The following is a 25,687-nucleotide window of genomic DNA, read 5'->3' as shown; positions in this document are numbered from 1 at the left end:
GTCAGTAATTTCAGCAGGCTGGGGGGCTGAGGCAGGTTAGGGCTCACAAATTCAAGCACAGCCTGGGGAAGTCTTTGACTGGGCAAGGCCGCATCTCAGAGTGAAAAATAAATTTTTAAAAAAGAGCGAGGGGTGTAGCTCAGGAAGAAGATCCTGGGTTTAATCTAAAATCCCCTCTCCTAAAATTAGCATTTTAATTGGGTAAGTCAGATACCTTTCACACACCCTCATTTTAAGTGTGGCTAGCAAAACCCATAAAAATAATTTAATGCATTTCTACCTTAGCCAAGAGGGAAGAACCTGGATTTTTCATTCCTTTGGCATTCGGAACAGACACACTTTAAGATTTGGCTCTAAGTCCGTTTTTACGTGCATGAAGAGGTTATATATTTTTCCTTTGCAAAAATACCATCTATAAATTTTAAATGATTGCCCAACACCTTAGATTATGAAAATACCTAAAGAGAGAGAGCTTGGTAAATTATTTTCTATTTGTTGTTTTTGGATGTGCTTTTGGGACAAAAAAATTTAAAAGAAAAAAAAAAAAAAAAGCAAAAGCGAAGCCAGAAGCTAAAAAAGAGCAGGAGGGAATGATGAACATTCAGTGTTTGAATTCCATTTCCCATAAACGAATGCACATGAATTCAATACTTTTGATTTTTTTTTTCAGAGAAACACAGACTTTCAAAATATTTTTCATTCAGAGAGAGAACAAAGCTGGGTGTGTGGATCTTAGCTTAGATGAATGCTTGTCTATAAGTAGAGAAATTCCATGATTACAGCAGCAGTGAGGATTTGAGAAGACACAAGGCTTTAGGTGAAGTGATCTATCGGTGTGAGGGAAATTACGGTGACTGTTTTCAGTTTTAAAAATTCTCACCCTAAAATACACTTTGCCACAAATCCCCTCGGCTCCTCCCCAGCTGTGCACACCCTCCTCCCGCCGTCCTGGCTGCTGTCCGCAGCAGCTCTGGAGTCCTCTTTCCTGAGGGTCTTTAGTTGCACCTTCCCGGCTGCCTCGATGTCCCGAGTGGACTCAGATCAGTGACCTTTCCGGGTCATCCTGACCTTGGGGAGGAGCCGGGAGTCGCACGGTGCCAGCTGCGGTGACTCGGGTGGAGGAGGACACAGCGTCGTGTGTTCACGAGCTGCCTTTCTGCTGGACGTTGCTCGGCAGAACAGTCACCGCGTTTGTGATCACGCCTGGTGAAGCCCTCAGGAAAGAGGACCCCAGAGCTGCTGCGGGACGCAGCCAGGACGGTGGGTTTAATGAGGTCAAAGCCAGTGGGAGGCAATGTGTCTTTTACTGTAATAGTTTTAAAGTTGCAATATTCACTGTGTATTTTGACGGCCCCTTGTGTGTCGCTAAACTCAGAATCAGCCTGAGAACCTCCCCGCGGGATGCTCTGAAACTGACACATTCTCTTAGGGCATCTGACCACCCTGGTGTTGAGCAGTTGTGTCCGGAAATGCACTCTGAGCTTTCGTGGGTCCTTGTCCCTTTCCATCTATGAATTTTGCTTTCTTGTTCTGCAGAAAGAAAACCACCAAGTGGGGTCCTTAGTCAACCAGCTATATTTTTTCCCCTCAGGCCCGTGTAACCAAATTCCAGAAAAAAAGAGCTATCCAGATGCACCCACAGGTCCTGACCGTAAGTGTTGGTAGGAACAGATTTGCCTGGCATTGGTCTCCCTCTAGCAAGGACCCTTCCAGCTTGGGACGTTCCTACCGCACTGGCCAACACATGAGCCTATACTTTGCACACCTTCCTCACTAACAGTGGCACCTGGCCTCGGAAGCCCATGGACTCAGGGACTGTACGGAATGAGCCAGCCAAGCACCTTGAAGTGGTGGCCGGATGTAAAATCGAAGACCCATTTCCTCTGGGTCGGAGAATGTTGGGCACTCTTCCAGGGTGAGCTTGGCTCCTGTCTCTAGTCTGAGTTCCAGAAAACCAAAGGGGTCACCTAAGAAAACCTGCTGCGTGGAGGGAGCCCCAGGAATCCTGAGATGTTTCCCACCACCCCTGGAAGCTTTGTGTCTACCCACATGTACAAGGGATGGCGTGACAAGATAGTGTTCAGGCAACCTCCCCGGGGCTCCTCCTATTTCTTCTCCTGCTAGGTATGCTGTGTGTGTGTGCCCACACGAGTGTGCACTTCTGGCTTGAACCTTTTAGCTAGAGAATTACTGCCGCTGCTCCGTATGGAGGTGAGTTGCAGGAGTGTAGCTCTGGTCTGCCACCTTAGTATATGCTTTTACCCGATGAAGTCTCATTTCTGGAATTCCTTTCCCTCCCCACATCGAGGACCCGAAAGCCCTTAATGAAGCGTTCGTAAATGGCAAGCGCAGGATGGATCTTGCAGAGCGTAAGTCTTGATATCACTTGGTAAAGCCAAACTGTTATTTTCCCTACACGGACTCAATATTTTCCCACACCCATGTGGCCCACTTTTGGAGAAGAGAAGAGAGATTTTTCAGGAATCATTTGGATCGGGGAGTTTCTCTGATGCTAAATTTGTCTCTTTTTTTGCAGCGGATATGACATAGTGCTGGCTGAGGGATGTCAGGGAAAAAGCAAAAAGGTTATTGTGTTTGAGGAATTTTTAAAGACGCTGAGATTTTTTGTAGGGGAAGACGGTGCCGTGCCTGATTGCAACCTTTCAGCCCCGCACTGGGTCTTAGAGACCTGGGTTGTTGCAAATTCCGAGTGGGTAGGGAGTGAGAGATGTCGGATCGCCAGTGACCCCTTAATGTGTCGGCAGAGGTCTATGCTGACCAGCAGAAGGAGCTTCAAGTATCTGTTGTGCTGTTTGGCAGGAACCTACAGGAATTGGACTCGTGTTGCAGCTGGATAAAAATGGATATTTAATCAACATTTTTTAAAGAAAGCAAAGGGGATCAATGAATCTGCCGTGACAATTTTTGCCATATGCTTACTGTAAAAGACTATGTTGATCTTGCTTCAAGAGAATAAAGACAATTTTTAAAAAGCATATACTACACTTGAAAGAGCGTGAGATATTTCTTTGGTGACTGCAAAACGGATGGGTTTTCCAGACTTGATGGTGTACATCCGTCATCCCAGCATTCTGGGGGGCTGAGGCAGGAGGATCGAAAGTTTGAACTCAGCCTAGGCAACTTAGTGACTTAGCGTGATCTTGTTTCAAAGTAAGACATTGAAAAAGGGCTGAGGATGTAGCTTAGTGCAAAGACCCTCACACAAAAAAAGATAGGAAAAAAATGATTGCCAGACAGATCACGTAAATGAGCCCAAAGGTTGTTATTTGAATAGATCTAGTTAACGTTAAAGACACACTAAAGAGATTTATAGTTTAATTCTCCTGTATATTTATATTTTATATGTCTAATGCATAATTTATGAGTGTGTCATGCCTACTTTTGTATCGTGTAGAAATGATACCATCCGATTTGATGTGTAACTATTTCCCTATGTTGGACCTGCGCTTGTGCTTTTAACTTTGGTTTTTAGTAAAGCCTTAAAATGTAAAAGGAAAAGGAAGCGAAACATCAGGGGTGATAAATCTGTTGTCACAGAAGGCCAGAAGCAGCGGGCATGAGTAGAAAGCTTCCTCCCTGCCTCACCAAGAAACGGACTCTGGATTCCGCCTAGCGGAATCACTGTAGCTCTGAGTTGCCACGAAGACGTCCGGATTCATCTTGTCCTCATTCATCGTTGGTGTGTGGGAGCCTGCTGTCTTGGGGTGGTCGTGTTCGTACCAATCTGCGAAGCAGCTGTTTGCTCCCCGAGGAGACTGAGCCGCGGGCCTGGGCTCCCTCCACCCACCTGGAGCAGGAGAGAGCAGCCCACAGCTCCCTGGAGGGTCGAGAGGAGCTGGAACTCTGCCAGGAATTCCCCCGGGCGTGCAGAGTAGCAGAAACAGACTGCAGCGTGAGGGTGGCCTTTTGCATTTTGACATAAATGGCAAACGAAGGTGCCGTTCCGGTATGCGGTATGCAGGTCTCTGCAGCTAGCAAGATGCCCCGTAATAAAAAAAAAAAAAAAGAAAGTCCAAAGCTCTGTTCTCTTCTTTCTTTCAGGCGGGCTGAGCGCTCTTGGCCTAGGATGGGGAGGTTGATCTAGGTCAGATGAAGGGAGGCCAATCCGAACACGCGGGAGAAGGTGGACCCCGGGCGGGCCCAGGTCTGCCCAAGTCGAGGCATCTTGGCTCTGAAAAGAGAATTTCCAGTTACCTCAAAGTGGTGGTGATGATGGGGCTCAGGTTAGGTCAAGACTGGGCAAGACATTAGGAGGGTTTCAGGTGTGGAAACCCAGGCACCTAACAAGGTGGCGGATTTGGAGTCTATTTTGTTCTGCAGTTATTCCCCGGGGCCTGGGTGGGGCTTGTTAAAATGTCCTTGTCATAGGCGAGCAGCAACACGAACTTGCGTCTCTGCTGTTAGGGTTTGCTGGGTGGTGCTTTCCACGTTCCGGTGTGCGCGTGTGCGCGTGTGCATGCGTGTGCGTGTGTGTGCGTGTGTGATAAATAATGGTTGCATCGAATTCCTGGGCCGCTTGCTTTCTTCAGGTCTTAATGCAAAACAAAACATTCACCTCTGACAATCCTGATGCCGGTGAAGTCCTCAATGAATGGTAACTGCTGCTTTTATGTTAAAACACGGCTGCGAAGTATGTCACATGTCGTGAGACAGTAAGACCGGGGGTGCTTGCGCAGAAACACCGACGAGGAGACGCGCTTCTCAGACAGTGCATTTGGGATGGGTTCCTCAACCCGGGCAGGTGGAGATCCGCAGAGCCTGGGAGGGGACTGTCTCGTGACAGGGGATGGAGAAGGGGCAAAGGACAACAAAGGGAGTGGAGAAAGTTTTCGGGAGTGAGCAGAATGGAGAAGCGAAGAAGAGGGTTTCATACCCACATTGCCCAGGTGAGACGCAAAGGATCAGCCGAGCCAAGTCATTTAACGGAAAAATAAACACACAAAGAAATACGCCTCGGGGCCGGGAGGACATGTTAGGGCCCCTTCCCGAGGCTTCTGTCCTCGCCTCTCTTCTCTTCTCTGGGAGGAAGTGCTAAGAAAGAAGGAAAAAACTGCAAGATCCTTTCGGTCTCGCTCGGCATTTGTCGGGTCTTTTTCTGACTCCCCCGTCCTGCGTACAAGAGCAAGAGCAAGGGTTGCACGCTTTGTCAGAGAGAGGGAGAAGCTGCACACGTTCCGGGTGTCTGCCGAGACCTGGGATCCCAGCACACGTGGGACTGTCACGGCGGACACGTTCTCGGCACATTCCCAGCTCCGACTCGGCGCCTCCTCTGAGTTCAGGCACTGGGACCCTAACTCCAGGATCTCAGGATGCGGCAGGTTTTGAAAATGGCGTCTTCATAGACATGATGGAATGAGGTCCCCAGGGTGGCCCCGAGCCCAGGGCTGGGTCCTCCTGAAAAGAGGGCGGGAGGACGCGGACACACACAGGGACGCGCTTGTGAGGACACAGGAAGCCTGGGGGGAGCCAGCGTTGCCCACGCTGGGCCTGGGGCCTGCAGCTCCGGGATGTCCGAAGTTGAAGGGACCAGGCGAGGGGACTTTAATTTGCAGAGGGAGGGCACAATTCTGCTCCTAACAGGAATTAGGCATGTGGCAAAATGCGCCTTCTACAACAGTGCTGCGTACACTGGAAAGCAGTGCATTCTCTCCCTGGTGCAAACTAGGTAAGTGTATTGCCAGCGTGCGGATGTGTGTGTGTGTGTGTGAGTGTCAGTGTGCAGGGTGCATCCACACTTTCTTAGGAGGCAAAGACAGACCCCACTGAACTGGAAAGAGGATCTCGCTCTGTCCTGGGAATTAAGGGCTGTGTAGTGTGCTGTTTGCATTGCATGGTGTGGTGTTGTGCGCCATTGTGTTGTGTTGCACACCATCCCCGAGATGTGGCAGGGAATCGGTAGTGGCTAGAATTCACACATGGCACACATGCACTAAAAAGTCAACTCTGCAGTGCTTATGTTGAAAGTTCAATGTCACGCCAACCACGCTGACATATTAAGGGAAAATTTGAGCATAATGCACAATTTGCGTTTGTGTTTTTTTCATGATCACCTCTGCAGAAAAGAAAAATCAGAAAAGCTAAGTGAGCAAAGGAAACTGCATCTAAACAGAGTGTTTTACCTGAGAGGGAAAAAGCACTTGTATGCTCATCACAAACGGGTAGGAGCTCCTGGATTTCATGTGTCTTAGGAGCATGATACGCCCCGGGCCAGCTGAGCCCAGGCTCCTGGCTAGCTCACTTCCAGCCTTCTCCAGCAGATATTTTTCATTTATTCTTATCTTTTCTCAATGCTTTCCCACGGAGGAGTTCATACATCTGGCCTCTCCATGAGATTCTTGGTGAGTACCGTTGTGAAAAAAAAAAAAAGACCCTCCTCCTCGTTCCAAAAACTTGTGCTTGCAAAAATAATATCATCTGTGGCTGCCAAAGTCTCCTCCCAAAAGCCTGTGCTTGCAAAATAATACTCAATTTCCCCTACAAGCTACATTGTTTCTCTAGAAACTACATTGTTTCCATGGGAGCTCCATGGTTTTCTTGAAGTTACCTTTTTTTTTTTCTAGAAACTGTGTTTTTTTGTAGAACCTGCAAGTTGTTCCTAGGAGCCGCTTTGTTTTCTAGAACGTACATTTCTTTTTTTTTTTTAATTTCTTATTTTTTATTTATATATTAATTGGTACATTTTAGGTATACAATACATTTACACTTATCATTGGGTGTTTGTACCTGAACATGATGTACATTTCTTTTATAGAAGCTACATTTTTTTTTTAAGCGGTTGCATGTCATTTTCTAGAAGCTACATTTTTTTCTAGAAGCTCTTTCTGGTAGAACCTACATGCTTTTTTTCCCCTAGAAATTCTTGTTTTCTAGAAGCTAGATGTTATTTTTAAAAGCCACATTTTTCCCTAGAAGCTGTTTCCTCTAGAAGCTGCATGCTTTTTGTAGAACCTATGCTATTTTCTAGAAGTACATGTTTTCTTCTAGAAGCTGGGTTTTTTTCCCCCCTAGAAGCTACATGTTCTTTCTAACAGCTACAGTTTTTCTTAGAAGCTACAGGTTTGTTTATTTCTTTTCCAGATGCCACATTTTTCTCCCTGGAAGCTGGTGTGGTGGCCCACACCTGTCAGCCCACTACTCTCTCGGGAGGCTGAGGCAGGAGGATTGCTGCAAGTTTGAGGTCAGCCTGGGCTGTGTAGCAAGACTGTCTCAACAAAACAAAAATCAAAACAAAATAAAGCTGTATGCTTCTGTCCGTGGGAGAGAGACATCCATTTCCCTATCGGCTATGACAGGCTGGTGTAAACTTTGGAAGCAAGCAACTATTCGCTTCTTTTTTATTTTTAGGAGTGCATATTTACAACACGTAATGATTGCATTCCTCATGGGGAGGTGGGGTGTGCATAATGCAGCTTAATGCTTTTACTTCTCTTTCTCCTCCTCTCCATCTTTTTGTCCCCTTCTCATTTGAGAAATACCTGTTTCTCTACTTCTTATTACCTCTCTTTTATTTTGCTATTTATCTATACTTTCTGTTGCTCATGTAAGAGAAACCATGTGATACTGAAGCTCGTGCATCTGATTTATTTCACTTAACATTGTGGTTTCAAAGTGCGTCTGTTTTCCTACAAATGACTCAAATTTTTCCTTCTTTATGACTGAGTAGTACTCCATTGTGTGTAAATACACTAGACCCTTGACTTATGAACTCAATCCATGCCTGAGAGTGGGTTGTAACTCAAGTTGGTCAGTGGAGGCTCAGCTCCTCCACACAGCCTTCAGAGTCTCTCTCCTGTCCACAGGCAGAGCTCAGTGTCCTTGGAGACACCCTGGCTCAGGATTTCTCAGTGAACCCCACGCAGGACAGGGTGCTGTCCTGTTCCTTTCACAGCTCTTTAGGGTTCAGTCTGTACCGGAGACAATCTGGGAGCACAAGAGGCCAGTATTTGGGTCGTAACTCAATACTTTGGTCGTAAGTCAAACCCAGGATCTGGTCATGATCCAAGTTGTTCTTATGCCAGACCGGTCGTAACTCGAGGGTCCAGTGTATCACATTTTCTTGCTTTGCCTTTTTCTCTTTGGTCTTTAGGCATTAGGGTGAGGTTGAGGGTAATTTTGTCTGGAGGAGTTGAATTTGGACTTCAAGACTGTAAGGTGTGTGTGTGTGTGCGCGTGTGCATGTGTGTGCGTGTGTGTGCGTGTGCATGTGTGAGACAGCATGTTCTTTGGGGTCGGAGTTGCAGTGCGAGACATGCAGACCCTGGAGCACTCTCGTGTTCTAGAGTGAGACTCCTCGCCCACCGTCCTGTCCCGTTTCTGGGAACCACACACTGCAGCGCAGTTGTTTGTTGAGTGCTTGTGAGGCGAGACCACCCCCCGGCAGCTGGACAGGTCCTCACAGGGAAAGATGAGCAGCATCCCGTCACACGTCTCGATGCCCGGCTCGAATTTCGTTCCTTCTCTGTTGGAAGGTGCAGCTTATCTGACCGGAAGCCTCTTCGGTGAGTACAGGACAGAGGTGCAGGGGTCGGGCACGGGCTGGGGAGCGGCCACTCATGACCAAGCGATGCCTCTGGCCGCGGGGCTGGGGTCAGGAGCCGCGAGTCACCGGGCTGCTCGGGAGCCTGGTCCGGGGGAGGAAGAGTGTGACAGTGCAGAGCGGAGAGGACACAGAAGGGGCTTCGGGCGACACGGACACGGGAGGGCAGGTCCACACATGCGCACACGCATGCACACGCATGCACACGTAGAGCACAATGGCACGGTGATTAGTGTAGCTGTCGACAGCTACCGCGCTGCTGGGGGCTGGGCCCGGCTCCCTGTGTATCTTCCGTCTTCTCTCTCCTGTCTGTCTGTCTGTGATGGCGAGCAATCGTCTATCTGTCCTCTACACCCACCCGCCTGTTCTTCCACTCATCTCTATGAGCCACCAATCACTGATCCAGTTCCGTCTACGCTGCCTGCCTTTCCACCCACCCACCTTCTTATCTATCTGTTGTTCCACCTGTCTGTCATCTAGCTATTAGCCATCAGCCTATACCTGTCTGTCGTCTGTCTGTATCTCTTCTGTCACATCTATCTATCTTTTATCACCTAGCTATACATTTTATGTTCTATGTATCATCTATCATATATCTATCCAGATGCCATCTGTTCATCACATCAATCACCTGTCTATACATTCTGCTTATGTTCTATTTCTCCAATCAGTCAATCTATCGATCTATCACCTATGCATGACCTACCTATACCTAACATTCTATTCTGTTAGGTAGAATATTATAGAGAGAGATATTATATATCTCTCCATCTATTCTATCCCTTATCGATCTGTGTATCTGAGCATCTGTCTGTCTTCTTTCTACCATTACCTCTCACCTATCTATTATCTGATTCGATATCTATCATCACTTATCATGGCTCACTGTTACCTAATTCTGTATTCATCGTCTATCCATCTGTCATTTACCTGTCACCTGTTACCCATCCCCCAGCTACCGGTCACTTATCATTGTCTTCTAACTTTATCATTAGCTACCATGCACATGCTTATCTCTGTGTCTCTCGTCTAACGATCTATCTATCACCTGTCATCTGTCTATCATCTTTCTATCCATCCATCCCATTTATGTATCCATCCATCCATCCATCCTATCGCTCCATCTACCCACCATCCATCCATCCACCCACCCATCTCCTGTATCCTCTATCTATCTATCATCTCCGTGGTACCTACACCTCCCCACCCTCCAGTGTCCCTGTCTGTCTGCTGCCTGCCATCTGTTCCCCTCCTGTCTCCACCCTCTCCCCTGTCACCTACCAAGAGAGCCCGCAGTGCCGCCGCGTGCAACGATTAGATCTTCCAAATGCCCAGATGCAGGGGTGCAGTGGTCTTGGGGTGCAGGCTGCAGGCAGGCTTCATCCTAGCAGACCTCCCGGGTGCACAGGGTGGTGAGGACTCTGGAGCCCCCGGGCCCTGCCTCCTCTGTGTGTCTGTGACCAGATCCGCAGGGCATGTTGTCCCAGCTTCCAAACCACAGTCGGGGAATCAACTTCCTGGGCCCCAGCCTCAGCTGCCCGGTTATCACCCACCCAGGGGACTAATGAGCAGGGACGGCGCCTTGCGCACCACTGTCTCTCTCCTGCCGCAAGCACCCGGCCAGGCCGTCGTCATCGGGAGGTGGGCAGGCGGGCAGGCGGGCCGACCTTTCTGATCTTTGCAGGAATTGTTTCCCCTGCAGGAAGCAGCAGCCTGCTATTTAATGTCAGCATATCACCATCTTCCAGGCAAATAACTATGTTTTTAGGCCAATGCCTTTGGGGGAACACAGTTAAATATATACCGAGGGCCACAGAAAACAAAGCCTGCTGTGTCCTGAGATCTCTCTGCAACAGCCAAAGGTCACCTCTGGAATCGCAGGGGGAGGGAAGGTCGCATTCAGAATTCCCAGACCCTGGGATTTTAGGCTGGCCTTGCCTTCCCCGTCCTCCTTCCCCTCCTTTCCTTTTCTTTTTTCTTTTCTTCTCTTTCTTCTGCTTTCTTTGCACCTCTTTTACATCAGCCCTCCGTGGAAGTTCGTTTTCTGACACTGCCCCTTTGTAGCCTCTGCCTGTGTTTCTGAGACCCACCACATCTGACTAACATCCTCTCTCCGCCGTGGGGGAGCCCATCCTCACTCCATGCCGGGCTTGATCATCCCTTCGTTTCTTTTGTCTCCTTGCCTTGATTCAGCATCGGTCCTGGCCGTTGTTAGGAGCAGTTGGAAGTGCGGGTCAGCATTCCAAGCTGTTTCCATAATCCTTTCTAGAGTTTTGGGAAATCAGCAAGCGATGGCTGAGGGGTTTTTCCTCCTCCCTCTGCGGATGTCCCTGGGATCTATCTTGGGGGATGTAAGGTTTTCCTGAAATTTCAGCTCGGGCTATTGCCAGGGTGGTTGCTGCGGCCTCATACACAGAACCTGCTGCCCCCCAAACGATATGAATGCTCCCCGCAAAGTCTCCGGCTCGCTGAGATATTTCATGTTTTCCTCTTCTGTAGATGACAGAAGCCTCCTGCAGACCGGAGTCCAAATCCATCCCTTGCAAGACCAGTTCTCTCTCTAACTTCCCCGTCCTTCTGCCTCACAGCTCTGTGAATCAAAGGGATTTGCTCATTTTTGCCCCCTTCCCCTGCTTCTGGTCTGTTGCTGTCTCCATGACTTCTCTCTTTCCCGGGCATGATTTACATTTCCGAGGAAGAGAGACCCAGGTCAGTAAGCATCTGAGGACTCCTCCTGGAACCTTTGTGTACACTTTCTACCCCTGGCTGAGTACTGAAGACACTTGGTCCTTGAGCCAGGTGGGCTGGTATTTGGGTGCATTTGTCCCTGTGCTGGTTAGGCTGAGCCAGTTTGCGATCGTCAGTGTGAGCACAGGATGTGAGCCATCGAATGGGCCCGGGCGACTTTGGCTACACAAGAGCGGCTCCTGAAACGTGTGAGCCTGTGCCCGGGCAGAGGGTTTGGAAATGACAAGGCTGAAGTGGATGTTTCTCGCTGCATCCGCAGGATGTCCGCTGAGCTTTGCAGTCTGGCTCTGCCCCAGTCCCCAGCCTAGCTGTGGCTGGAAAGAGAAATTGGTTCTCTAAATCCTCGGGGAGGCGGGAGGGCACATTGTGCTCCAGGGAGAAAGTCTCTTTCATACAGAAGGTCTCTCCTTGCAGAGAGTAGACAGATAAATAGAACGAGGGGCCGGGGATTTAGCTCCATGGTTCTGCCACCTGCCTTGCAAGCCCAAGGACCCTAGTTCGATCCCTGATACAAAACAAAACAAAATAGAATGATAGTTAGATAGATAGATGATAGAATGATAGGTAGGTAGGTAGATGATGGATGGATCGGTAGAAATATCGGATGCAGATGGATAAGATGGAAAGATGATAGATGAATGGATAGATACTGATAGATACAGATAGACACACATATGCATAATGCATACATGATTGAGACATGGGTGGATGGATAGATGATTGATTGACAGATTAATAAGTGACAGAGTGGATTGAGAAAAAGTAAATCGATAGAAGCTTGATTGACAAATTGATAGATGATAGATAAAACTCAGATGTATAGGTAGATATATAGATAGGTGATCAACAGATTGATAGATGACTGACAGGTGATCCATGGAAGCATAGAGATATAATTAGGTACATAGATGCTTGATAAGTTGAGAACATCCTTTTGGGGTACAGACAGAAACCCTCAGGAGGGCCACCTGGACCACGGGACACTGGTGGGAAATGACAGCAATGTCTGACTGTGTTTTCTAGACGCAGTCACAGTACACAGTCTTAACTTGCTGCACCAGATTTTAGGGGAAAACAGGGAGGTTTTCTCCACGGGTTATCATTAACGTGAACTGGGTTCTTCATAAATGGCCTTTATCGTGTGGAAGAACTTTCGCTCTGCCCCTAAACTACTCTATTGAGAGTTTTTATCAAGAAAGGAGGTTGGATCCCATCCAAGACTTTCTGCCTCTGTTGAGATGATTCTGTGCGTTTGTTTTTCACTCTGCTAACCTGATGTATTACACTGATTAATTTGCCTGTGTTAAACCAGTCTTGCATGCCAGGGATGAATTGCACTGGGTCGTGATGTTTAATCTTTCTTGGTGTGTGTGTGTGAAATAGTCTTGCTTTGTAGTCCAGGTTGGGCTTGGATTCACTGTGTAGCCCAGGCTGACCTCAAGCACATGGTAGTCCTCCTGCCTCAGCCTCCTGAATGCTGAGATTTCAGGCGTGCACCGCCTCACCTGGCAATGAGAGTAGATTTTAAGTGTTCCTACCACAAAACGATGGTACTTTTGTGAGGTAATGCACCCATGTGTTAATTGGCTCAATTAAGTCAATCCATGATGCATGCATGTACCACAACCACACAGAGCCACACACCGCTTAATGACAGGGTGCGTGCTGAGAAATGCCATCTTAGGCAACTTCTGCATCGTGTGAACATAACCGAGTGCACACATGCAAACCAGCGTGGCTATGACCACGTGATCCCTGGGGCCCGCGATCCTAAGTGAGGTCCATTGTTATGTAGCACAGGGAGCCACAAATATGATTTCAGCCTGACAGCTTGGAAGCCAATTTTACAAAACACAATGAACAAAAGAAAGTAGGACATTTATACAGCCCAGAGGGTAGAATAGGTTCTTAAACCTGTAAGACAGCTCACAGGAGGTGCACTGTGCGGACTGTGGATTCTGCAGGGCTTTGGAGAGATGAAGAAAGTTAGAGAGCAGCCCCTAAACTGGGAGCGTTTCACGTAGCTCAGGTCTGTTCCTGCTGCTATAACAAAATGACTGAGCTGGCGCTTTCTAAAGAGAAGAAAGGATATCTGCAGAACGAGAATTGGAAGGAGAAAGGCTTTGTGGGCTAATGTGCACCGAGGGCTTGGGCCATCTTGTTGCATCCTCACACAGGGGAAGGAAAATTGTTCCCTTCGGCCCATGAACGAAGCCCTCATCCCATCCACAACACCCACCTTCAAACACTGACGATCCATCAGCTGTGTGGTTTGGATCCAGAATGAGCCCCAAGGGCCGAGTGTTCGGGGCTGGGGCTTTTGCAAGGTGGTCGGATCGAGAAAATCATGTGCAAGTCATATTCCCGGAATGTGTGTTGAAAATCACAAATCCAGCCTTTAATTTAGTGGCCGTTTGTTTTGTGGTTTTGGGTTGTTTGGTGGTACTGGAGCTCACACTAAGCTACATCCTCAGCCCTTTAAATATATATATATATATATATATATATATATATATATATATATATATATATATACACACACACACACGTTTCCTTTTGAAACAGGGTCTCACTATGGTGCTGAATTGCCAACCTGGACTCACACTTGTGATCCCCCTGCCTCACCCTCCCTGGAGTGCTGGGATGACAGGTGTGCACCATCACACCCCGCTCACAATTGACTTTTTAAAGTGCTGCTCATTTTGCCCCAGCTTGAAAAACAGAGACTGATGAAATTGTTGCAAGACTGTAGAAGGTTTTTAATGCTTTGTTGCTGTTGTTAATCCACCAAGGCAGTATGCATTTTCCCGCTGGAGAAATACCTTCTAAACTGGATCCAACATTCTGAGCCCATTTCTGCCTTGGGACCTACATCACTGTAGGACTGGAGGAGGGGAGGAATCTTACCGATCCTTTTCGTGTTTATATTTACAATAGAACAAAGGCTGGGGCAGGCATTCTGCAATTTCTGCTTTTTCTTTTGATGCATGAAACAGTAACCTTCCACTGTGTTGTTTACGTGTGGAACTGAGCATGTTTTGTAAGTGCTGTGCTAGAGATCGTGAGGCTGAGGGGTGCACAGGGCTAGATGGAGCCCCAGACTGGCTTCGGGGACATTTTGCAGCCTCGATCCCACTGCCCTAAGCTGTCCATGGCTCTGAAGTTCATTCCCCTCCTCAGACCCTATTCTCAGGACAGAAGCTGGTAACAGACAGGTGCAGAGGTTCATTTTTACCAATGTTTTAAAATCTTTTGTCAGTGTGTGTTACTTGCACCCATTCACGAATTCCGGTGTGATATCTCCATACATCCACGCAGCACGTACAAATCCAATGGAAAATCCAACTTCTCCCATCCCATCTCCTTCCCAGTCTCTAAGGATTGCTATTCTCCTTTTAGCTTTGCCATGTGACAGAGGACACATGACATTTGTCTTTGTGAGTCTGGCTTAGTTCATTGAACACAGTGGTCTCCAGCCCCATCCGCTTTTGTGTGTATGATATGTCATCCTCCTCCGTTGGCTTCTTTGTGATTCTTTAGGACCAGAGAGTGCCAACACCATGTGTATGGACCCCACCGTGTCTTTATCCATCCCTATATGGATAAGGCTGGTTCCTCAGGCTGGTTCCTTATCTTGGCTCCTGGGAGTTGTGCCATGATAAACATGGGCATGGAGGGCCAAGGATTTAGCTCAGTGGTTTCACCACCTGCTGCGCAAGCGCAAGGACCCGAGTTCAATCCCTGGTACCAAAAAAAAAACAACCCAAAAACATGGGTATGGAAGTCTCATTACTGTTCTAACCACATTTCCTGTGGGTATGCGATGTCTGAGTTACTTTCCATCACAGTGACAAAATAACAGACATACACAACTTAAGGAAGGAGAGGTTTAAGTTGGCTGTTGGTCTCAGAGGGTTCAGTCCATGGTCTGCTGCTCCAAGGCAGGAACATCATAGTGGATGGCATGGAGGAGGAAAGATGCTCACATCATGGTGGCCAGGAAGGAGGGGCAGGGGGACTCACGGTTCTCATGGTCTCAGAGGGTTCAGTCCGTGGTCAGCTACTCCAATGATCTCAGAGAGTTCAGTCCATGGTCAGCTGCTCAAATGGTCTCAGAGGGTTCAGTCCATGGTTGACTACTCCAATGGTCTCAGAGAGTTCAGTCCATGGTTGGCTGCTCCAATGGTCTCAGAGGGTTCAATCCATGGTCGGCTGCTCCAATGGTCTCAGAGGGTTCAGTCCATGGTCAGCTGCTCCAACGGATTCCGAGGGTTCAGTCCATGGTCAGCTGCTCCAATGGTCTCAGAGGGTTCAGTCTATGGTCGGCTACTCCAATGATCTCAGAGAGTTCAGTCCATGGTCGGCTGCTCAAATGGTCTCAGAGGGTTCAGTCCATGGTCGGCTGCTCCAAGGCAGAAACATCATGGTGGACGGGCATGGAGGAGGAAAGATGCTCACACCATGATGTCCAGGAAGCAGAGAGAGAAGGGAGGAGCTGGGACAAGAACTCACCCTTCCAGGTCATACCCCAGTGACCTCCTCCAGCCAGGCCCCACCTCCTACAGCTCATTCACCAGGAGCTCATCCATGATGCATCCACTGATGAGCACAGCGCCCCATGACCCAGTCACCTTCCAAAGCCACTCCTGTGAATACAGGAGATTTGGGAGACATTTTTGATCCATTGACCAATATCCTGGGTAATCAAGGTCCAGTGCAGGTATTTGAAGTTCACTCAATTAAAACTGGCTGAAGAAAAGCCAACTGACTCTCTAGAAAAGAATGAACTGAGTGTATTTCATAACTCATGAGTTGCAAACTGAGCAACATACAAAGAATCTGAAGCCTCACGTTATGAAGTCAAAGGGAAACAAAGGAAACAAAGAAAAATATGGGCTCAAGGAGCTCGTGCAAGTCTGAGTGCATTCTTCACTCACAAGGTGAGGTAACAAATGAAGCACAGAAGGCCTCGTATGTTCCTCTGACTTTCCACCACATCTCCTGTAGGGTTCGACCCTCGTGTTCTGAGTGCTCGAGCACTCCTCCCAAAGCGTATCATAACAGAGATAAGATGCGCCATTCCCAGTGCAGGTTTTTAAGCTATAAAGTTGTCCCCACGAGCTTCACATTTGCTTTTACCTGATGCAACTTCAGCTCATAGGTAGCTGTCTTGGTTACTTTTCTCTCATTGCTGAGACAAAATACCCAACACCCAAAGGTAAAGGAGGAAAGGTTTATTTAGCTCACTGTTTGTGGAGGTTTCAGTCTGTAATCAGCTGGCTCCAGTGCAGGGTAGATGCAGAGGGGCGTCGCAGAGGAGAAACAATCCACGGCATGGCAGGCAGAAGGCAGCAAAAGCAGCAAGGGACCTTAGCAGTTTCTTTCTGCGCCTTTTATGCTCTCTCTGGGCTCCTGGGTTTAGGGCAGTGCCAAACCAATCAGTGGACTGATTTAGTAATCAACCACCCTGCATCCCAGCATTGCATCCTGCATCAGTCACACACTGGATCCAGCCACCTCTGAAAAAGTCTGCATGAGGCTTTGGGTGGACAGCTAGACACAACGCAGAGCAGAAGCAAACCCAGGAGTTGGGCTCTCTGGAACACTCTGTTAAAAGGGGAATAGATTCTCACTTTCTCTGAATTCTGGGCCTTTTATTGTGGGTATTTACAGCAAGGATAGTGGTTCCTTTTTTCCCACAACATCTCTGGAGTTGGTGGTGGAACCATATGGCTTCCCAGTGTCTACAACCTGCCTTTGAATCCTACCTTGGGATCCTCATCGAGTTCCAGTTATGGTTGATATGTTGACCACCATGGGAAGGGAAATGGTATCAAAGAGAAATTTCTTTCTCCTTCCTTCCTTCCTTTTTTAAAAAATGCTATTGATTAAACCCAGCACCTTGCACATGCTACCAATGTGCTCTACCACTGAGCTACACCTCTACTCCTTTAATTTATTTTGAGACAGAGTCTCACCCACTTGCCCAGGCTGGCCTGAAACTTGCAATCCTCCTGCCTCAGATTCCTTCATAGCTGGGATTACAGGCCCTCACCCATTGCAGGCTTAAAGAGCAATTTCTAGATGCCAAGCACAGCCTGGCTAAATGACCTTGGTACCATATAGTACTGAGAACAAAGTACTGAGGTGTGTTCTGACCCCCTCGGCAGCACGACCTGAAAAGTTAAGCATGGCTGTAACTTCATAACGAAAGTGTGCAGCTAACAGTAATAACCTGTAGATCGAACTAATATCCACATTCCCAGAATAGGAATAGAGGGAAATAATGGGTCAAAATTTGAAAGTACAGTGAAAACACAAAAAGAAAGAAGCAAGCCACCTTATTTGCCAGTTTAAAAAGTTCCTTGAAGGTGGGCCTGGTGGCTCACACCTGTAATCCCAGCTCTTGAGAGGCTGAGGCAGGAGGATTGCTGCGAGTTCGAGGTCAGCCTGGGATACAGAGTGCGTTCAAGGCCAGCCTGGGATATACAAGCAAGGCCCTCCCTGTTCAAAAATCCATTCAAAAGTCTTGCAAAACACTGAATTCTGTAATTTCATAAAAGCCAATTTCTTGCAAAACAATTCTACCGCCCCAAAACAGAAAGTAATGGAATCCATTCATTTTACAATCAGCAATGGCATCTGTCTAATAGAGGATTATGTTTTTTAAATTGATGGCACCTTGCAGAATTCAGTTTGTTTTTTGTGAACGCAGCAGGCTTTCATCGGGGTTTATGAACAGAACTAGCCAGTGGGCAGTGTTGGAGACGCAATTAAACACCGCCAGAAGACCCGAAATGGGAAGACCTTGTCTAATCCCTTTCTGCACCGGGCCGGGGAAATCTCTTCTGGCAAAGTCTGGTCCCGCTGCAGAGGGTTAAGTGTTGGCTGTAAATTTCCTGAGTCTGTACTTCATCATTATTTTCTTTCAACGGGAGCTTTTATGCTCTTCACAAATTGAAGAACCGCTCTGGAGTTCACACGCGGCCGGGACACATGGTGGTCCTAATTTTCCAGGGTCACCAACCGAGAAATGTTCATTATTTACATGGCTCCTTGCTAAACTGGATTCCTCTCTTAAGAAAAGTGGTCATGAATGGAGGTCAAGCTTGGACCATGGACATTTACTGGAAAATGAAACAAAAATAAAAGAAATAAGTTCTGATTCTCTTTAGAATAAGTCTTACAGGTAAGTTTGGTTTCTCGGTCGGATGCCTTCTTAGTCAAGCAAAGCGAAACGCTAGTAGCTGTGTGTGTCCACCCTGCATTTCACCGTGGCTTTGTTTCTAAAAGAAAATTTCTAAGTCAAGTGCTAATTTGTTTTTGCCCTTAGAAAAATTGAGAGTAGTGGTAAATGCAAAGGTGGGGACAATTGAGGACCAGGACATCTCAGATCCTCTTGGAAATAAGTAAGAAAACACTCGCACCTCTTCAAGGCAAAGCTAGGTGTTTTGTCCCTTACACGTTTCCCATCTGATCTTCGTGGCAATCACAATATTGTCACTTTTCCTCTTGCTTTTACAGGTAGGAAAGCCAATGTGAAACAGGAAAACTGAATCCAAATTCATCCAGCGTAAAAACCCATGTAATATTTTCTTCCCTCTGGAAACGGGGGTGTCCGTGTACTTGACGTGGTTTGCACCAAAACTTAGGCATGTGGTCCTGCCTGGGAGTTAAACAGGCACACGGATTTCTTTGGAGATTTCCAGTTCTTCGAATGCGATTTGCAAAAGCCAGATTCTCTTGTGTGTAGGCTGAGCTGTCTCCCAGAAAACCAGGGGGAGAAGCCAGGCTGTAAAAAGCCCCCAAAGCATGCAGCGCTCAGTCCTGCGGGTCGGGTTAGGGGCCAGGACTGGGTGTGGTTGTTTCCAAGGGGGAAGAATTGGTGGAAAAATACATGAATTACTCCCAAGCTACTGGCTGGGTTGGTATTATTTAGAAAAGAGTCAACGCGCCTAATTCGTTCCAGAAGCCTGCTTATCCAAACAATGAACGCACTTCAGGCCCCCTCAGGTGAGTCATCCACGGCCCGTCTCTGCTTTGGATCATTGAACTCTCTGTCCACCCAAATCCAAGACCCAGCTCTGCAATCAGGTTTTTTTTATTGTTGTTTTTTTTGCAACCATTTTAAAAGAGACATAAAATAAAACGGAGAGGAAACTCGATGCCGAGAAACACACAGAGCTGCACACATCTGGGTTTGATTGGGGCTGTGTTTTTATTTCCATGTTGCAGCTTTCATTTTTCCAAATGACCGATGGGTGAAAAATTTTTAATGGCTGTAACCCTTTTTTTCCAACCGACAACGGCGATCCGGGCTGTCAGAGCCCCAACCACGTTGCATGGTTCTGCGAAAACATATCAAGGATAGAAGTCTCCCGTCCTTACAAAAGCCCTGCTTAATTGATCGCGTATGCTATAGGGTGGCCACGTCTCCATGTCTCACATGACCGTGTGCAGCCTGGGGTAATAACAGAGCCCAGGATCCATTTAATAAGGCAAGTGCTGGATATTTGAATTGGGGAGAAAAAGAGGCAAAATAGATAGATAGATAGATAGATAGATAGATAGATAGATAGATAGATAGATCAACACAGGCTATATTCAGTGTACACCTCATCTCAAATAATTATTTTCCACAATAATGAGATTTGATTTTCTTTCTGTTCCCAAACACAGAGAATAGCTGTCTTAATCCCTATGGGATACTCTAACAAAATACTATAGACTATGTATATTTTAGACAGCAGGGCTTGGTGCCCAGTCCTGGAGTTTGAGGTTCACTGTACTGGTCTGTTCCTGTCTCTGTCCATCAGGGCCACCATATGCAATCCCACATCCCAGGCGGCTGACACACAGCAGGGCTTGGTGCCCAGTCCTGGAGGCTGAGGTCCAAGGTCCAGGCGTGGCAGAGCCCGTGTCTGGTGAGGCTGCTTCCCGGGTCCCAGGTGGCGCCTTCTTGCTGTGTCCTCACCTGGTGGAAGGCAGGGGGCTCTCTGATCCCCTCCACGAGGCTCCACCCTCAGGACCCCAGCACCTCCCAGAGCATCCAGCCCTGACCCCACCACGTTGGGGTCATTGGGATGAGGGGTCAACATGTGAAATCTGTGAAGATTCAGAGCTACTCCACTCAAGGAGATCAGATTAATTTAGGGAGATCAAGGGGAAAAAATATGTCCAATTTTCTAGAAAATATAGAACCCAGAAATACAAGTGTTCATCTCTACTTCTACGGATGGCAAAACCCTACATAAAGAGAAGTCTGCTGAAGGTGAAGTTCTGGGATGATCATTTATTTTCCCATTTCTCCCAAGTTGCTTCAGGTGGTGTACGGGTGCAAAGAAGTTAATCATATTGATAATTTCTGGTGAAATTGTGTATAACTTTATACTAACATTCCATAATGGTTAATTTTTTTTTTTTTTTTTTTTGCAGGAGGTTGTCAAACCCGGAATCTGTGTACTGAGCTACAGCACTGGCTTTATTTTATTTTATACCCACATATTCCCAATGGCAATTTTAGCCCTGCTTTTGGGCTGCCACCCATCCCATAGGATAAAGTGTAGAATTTCCCACTGCTTTCATGTTCTGAGTTCCAAAAGTTATAAGTTTTGGAGTATATTAGTTTTCTTATTTTCAGATTATGGATTTCAACCCTGTGGGTTTGTTTTTTTTTTAAGTGTTGGATAAATCTGAGGGCAGCAGCACACACAACTGTCATCCCAGTGCTTTGGGAGGCCGAAGCAGGAGAGTCCCAAGTTCCATCCCAGCCTGGGGAACTTAGTGACAACGCTTAGACTGTCTCAAAATTTTAAAAATTTAGAAAGGGATTGGGATGGAGATCAGTGTGAAGGCCTTGGGTTCAAGCCTCACAGTGAAAAATTTTATAAATAAATAAATAACAATTTTGTCCTTTCAAAAAATAACTGTGGTCCATAAAAAGCTATGTCTTCAGCTTTTGTTATTTTAGTGATTCACGTTAAATTTAATATGTGTCTTATTATTAGCAGGAAGACACTAAAACTATGCTTTCCACTCTCCTAGAAGGAGACAGTATTTCCGACTCTGATTACTTCCTTTGCCTCCAACAAGTTATTGGGACATTAATTTTGTCTCCACCTTCTTTTCTACCTTCAAGTGAGCCATAATGTTACTGATGGGGACTATGGAGGTTCACCTAGCTGTAGGAATTTCCCAAAGCAGTGGTGCTGTATGCGCCCAGTGCTGGCTGGGATTTATATTCTGCTTTCTTCTTCTTCGTCCTTCTTCCTTCTTCCTTCCTTCTTCTTTCTTCTTTCTTCTCTCAGCACCGGGGACTGAACCCAAGGCCTTTGCACACAACTCCATCCCAGCCCCTCTTTGTAGCTCATTTGGAGACAGCGTCTGGCTGAGTTGCTCCGTTGCCCAGACGGGGTCCACACTAGCTACGCTCCTCCCTCAGCCTCCCCGAGTGTGGGTCGGTTCCTGTTTTCCCCCAGCATTTCTCATTCCCTGTCCATCCTGCTGATCCTGGTGTCTTCCTCTTCCTGAGGAAAGTTCGCTTTAGGAACCAGTCCTTTCTGTCCGCATTTGCTGTGCGGAGTCGAGACCTGACCCCATCCTGCTCAGCGCTGAAGATGGAAATCTTTCTCTGCAGGTGTTTCTAAACTTTGGATTTTTGAAATCATGATGGACCCCAGGGAGCTATCACTTGCTATTTCTATTTCTCTCTCTCTCTCTCTCTCCTTTGTTAGAAAAATGTACACGTTTTCTCTCTCTACAAATTCAGGTTTTCAAGCAGACTATCTTGAAATTCATTCAAAAAATAACTTGGTAGTCAAAAAGGAGGCATGATCTTTCTTTCTTTCTCTTTCTTTCTCTCTTTCTTTCTTTCTTTCTTCACACAGGGTCCCGTTATGTATCCATGGCTGGCCTCAAACTTTCCATTCTCCTGCCTCAGCCTTCCTTAGCCAGCACACAGCCCGTTACCCTGGGAATCCCAAGATTATGGTATGATGTGATAGAAGCCATGATCAACTGGCATCCTGGGGATTTATTATGGCTCCACTGGGGACAATCCCATACTGGCATGGGAGCCAAAGGCAGGAGGAGGAGGTGCCCTGCTGGGGAAACACCTACAACAGCCAAATCTTGGAAGTGGACTGTATGTCTATCAGCTGATACATGCATAAAGAAAATGTGGTGTTTACACACAATGGAGTACTAGTCTGCCGTGAAGAAGGATAAGCTTGAGGCACATGTAGGAAAATGGATGCACGTTGAGACCATAATGTTAAGCAAAATAAATCAGGCACACGAGCTTCAGTGGGGCATGGTTTCTCTTCTATGAGAACTCCAACGTGTAAATAAAGAGCACAATAAAAGACAGAAAATAGAAAGGAGGGAGATGAAGCTTTTGCACGTGAGAAGCGGACCAAAAGATGCAGGGGTGGAAAGGGCAGGCGGGAAGCAAACAGGATGAAGTTGTCCGTGCACCACGTTCCCACGGTGAAGGCAACATTACAGACAGCAAACACAGACTAACGGAAAGCAAACACAAACCGAAAGACAGCTCAGTGTCAGGTGCGGACAACGCAGTGTCTTGCTCTGGAATCCTGCACACCCGGAAGAGGAGCGTGTGGGCAGCGTTTGTTGACTGCCCCACACGAGCCGCGCCAAGGTCCTGTTCAGCCTCACTGTCTGTGCTCCCGTCCCCCGCGGATCTGGCCGTGACTTTCTCTTCTTCTTCGGAAAGCACAGAAGTTCTTTGCTAAGACCAGGTTGCCAGTCCTTGGGCTCTTTGCAGAATTCTTTCCTCTTCACCTGAGGACGAGAAGCGTCGGCTGGGGACCTCGTGTGACAAATGAATCTCGCAGAGATGTTTACAGGCTGCTTAAACAAACTGCGGATCCTTAATCGAGTTGGGTCAACCGTGTTTATCCGTGGGGTCCGTGCTTAGGGGCTGGAGAGCAAATCAACAAATACAAGTCGGGCATCGCTGACCCGGGAAGGGTCTCCAGGGTGGGAAATGGCAGGGCAACGCGCTTGCCCGTCACTCAAGGTCACCTTGAAATCTCAGCAGTGGGAGTGGAAAAGTCGATCTATTGCGCATGGTGACTTAATAAGACTTGGTGAATCTTCCTCTGGGATGTGGACTCTCTAAGCAGTTTCGATGTCCGGGTTATCTTTTATTTTGCCCAAAATAAACTTTTTCTTAACTTGCTTTGGAATTTGTTTCTGGAAGAATACTCCCCAGAGGAAAGAGGGTAGCCACGGTTTCTTGAAAACTGCATTTCTCCTCCCAAAACTCTGTGCTGAGAATTCAAGTCGCCCCCTGGCTGCGGGGCCGGCTGTCTGACACAGTCACCGAAACACGCGGTTTCATGAAAGCTGCTCCCTTAGCATCATCCTCAGGCTCTCAGATCTGCAAAGTCCCATAAAAGTAAAAAATAAAATTGCAAAGTGAAATACCTGAGCATGGAGGCACACACCTGTCATCCCAGTACTCTGGGAGGCCAGGGCAGGAGGATCACAAGTTCCAGTCCAGCCTGGGCAATTTAGCAACTTAGTGAGACCATCTCAAGTCTCAAAATAAAAACCGAAAGGATGGAGCTCAGTGTGAAGGCTCTAGGTTGAATCCTCAGGACTGCAAATACACAAAACAAATTTTGTTAACAGGGTAAAATACTTATTAAGTATTTTCATCTGAGTAATAATGATAATATGAGGTAGGATCAAACAATAGAGTGAGTACCTAAATTTTTTTAATTTACTATAATAAATGACGCATGGTTGCGAATCCCCTCCAAATGCTCCCCGGCTGTGCACACCCTCCTCCCGCCGTCCTGGCCGCTTCCACAGCAGCTCTGCAGTCCTCTTTCCTGAGGGTCTTTAGCTGCACCGTCCTGGCTGCCTCGATGTCCCGAGTGGACTCAAAACGGTGACCTTTCCCGGTCATCCTGACCTTGGGGAGGAGCCGGGAGTCGCATGGTGACAGCTGCAGTGTCTCAGGTGGAGGAGGACACAGCGTCGTGTTTTCATTGAACAGAAATTGCTGTAAATTTGCTGAACTATTGGGTGCTCACTAAATTAGATGAAAGTTTAACCTAAAAATCTATTGCAGTAAAAGACACACTGTCACTAAAGCTCCTCGAAATACTCCTTACTTCAAATATTCTTATGCCACTGTTCTTTTTAAAAATAATGTTTGAGAAATTCTTTTTTGAAAATTTTTATTAGTATTTGTTTGCAGTTCAGGACACTGTGTATTATTATAATAAAGTTTTATAAATTTAAACATTCACTGCAGTTTTCAATCATCCTTTGTAGTAGTAGTAGTAGTAGTAATACTAATAATTATAATACTAGTAATGTGTTTTTCAAGTGAGGTGTCAACATGAGTCACCTGAGAATGTTATGAAGATGCAGATTCTGATAAGAAATATCCTGCTTGGAGATAAGAGATCTAACAAGCAAGACTTTAAGGCACAATGCATGACTAGTTAAAAGCAATATTCAGGGACTTGAAGTGGTAGTTAACGGTGACAAGATGGCACTACATTGGATCCCAAGCAAATATAAGACCACGAGGATGTGATCTTGGGAGTTAGAGTTTTATAGACACAAGCAAGGGAGCAGGAGATGGATTCAAGATCTACAAATGGACTAGAGGAGGTTGGTGGTCAGCTGAATGGTAATTTTAAGAGTGCATAGAGCATACTGCTCAGATTTCCCACCGCTGGGACATAGTATCCAACACTCCCAACCTAGAGAAGGAGAGGTTTATTTTGACTCATGATTTCAGAGGGTTCAGTCCATAGTCAGCTGCTCCAGTGGTCTCAGAGGGCTCAGGCCATGGTCAGCTGCTCCAATGGTCTCAGAGGGTTCAGTCCATAGTCAGCTGCTCCAGTGGTCTCAGAGGGTTCAGTCCATAGTCAGCTGCCCCAGTGGTCTCAGAGGGCTCAGGCCATGGTCAGCTGCTCCAATGGTCTCAGAGGGTTCAGTCCATGGTCAGCTGCTCCAGTGGTCTCAGGGGTTCAGTCCACGGTCAGCTGCTCCAATGGTCTCAGAGGGTTCAGTCCATTTTCAGTTGTTCCAGGTTAGGAACATCATGGCTGATGGGTGTAGAGGAGGAAAGAGACTCTTATCATGGTGGCCAGAAAGCAGAGAGAGAAGGGAGGAGCCTGACAGGAGGGGTGCAGGGACCACACACATCACCGAAGTTCACACCAGAGAACTCATCCAGAGTGAGCTTTACTAATCCACTAGGCATCCACCAAGCCAATCAGGTTTAAAATCAAGATGAACCTTCACAAAGCCACCCTGAAATAGAAAGTATATATTTTTTCTTCGAAGTATGGGTGTCCCATATTTCCTAAAATACAGATAACAAGAGGAGCTATG

General features: G+C 47.0%; 1 long non-coding RNA gene across 5 annotated transcripts; it reads left to right on the top strand.

Moving 5' to 3' along the window:
• The first annotated feature begins 4,445 nt into the window (after positions 1 to 4,445).
• On the top strand, positions 4,446 to 24,587 carry LOC147828457 (uncharacterized). Of its 5 annotated transcripts, none has more exons than XR_015450800.1 (3): positions 4,451 to 8,519; positions 13,871 to 19,803; positions 20,741 to 24,587. It is a non-coding gene; the product is annotated as an uncharacterized LOC147828457 (long non-coding RNA). The 5 variants fall into 5 exon arrangements; XR_015450799.1 differs by having other exon boundaries at positions 4,453 to 5,686; positions 6,080 to 8,519; positions 13,871 to 24,587; XR_015450801.1 differs by having other exon boundaries at positions 4,454 to 6,359; positions 7,099 to 8,519; positions 13,871 to 24,587.
• Positions 24,588 to 25,687: the final 1,100 nt, after the last annotated feature.

This window comes from Heterocephalus glaber, unplaced genomic scaffold (genome assembly GCF_053883595.1).
Source record: "Heterocephalus glaber isolate CG9 unplaced genomic scaffold, H.glaber_assembly_v1.0 deba00001072, whole genome shotgun sequence".
Classification (NCBI taxonomy): domain Eukaryota; kingdom Metazoa; phylum Chordata; class Mammalia; order Rodentia; family Bathyergidae; genus Heterocephalus; species Heterocephalus glaber.
This window is presented reverse-complemented; position numbering and strand designations above follow the sequence as displayed.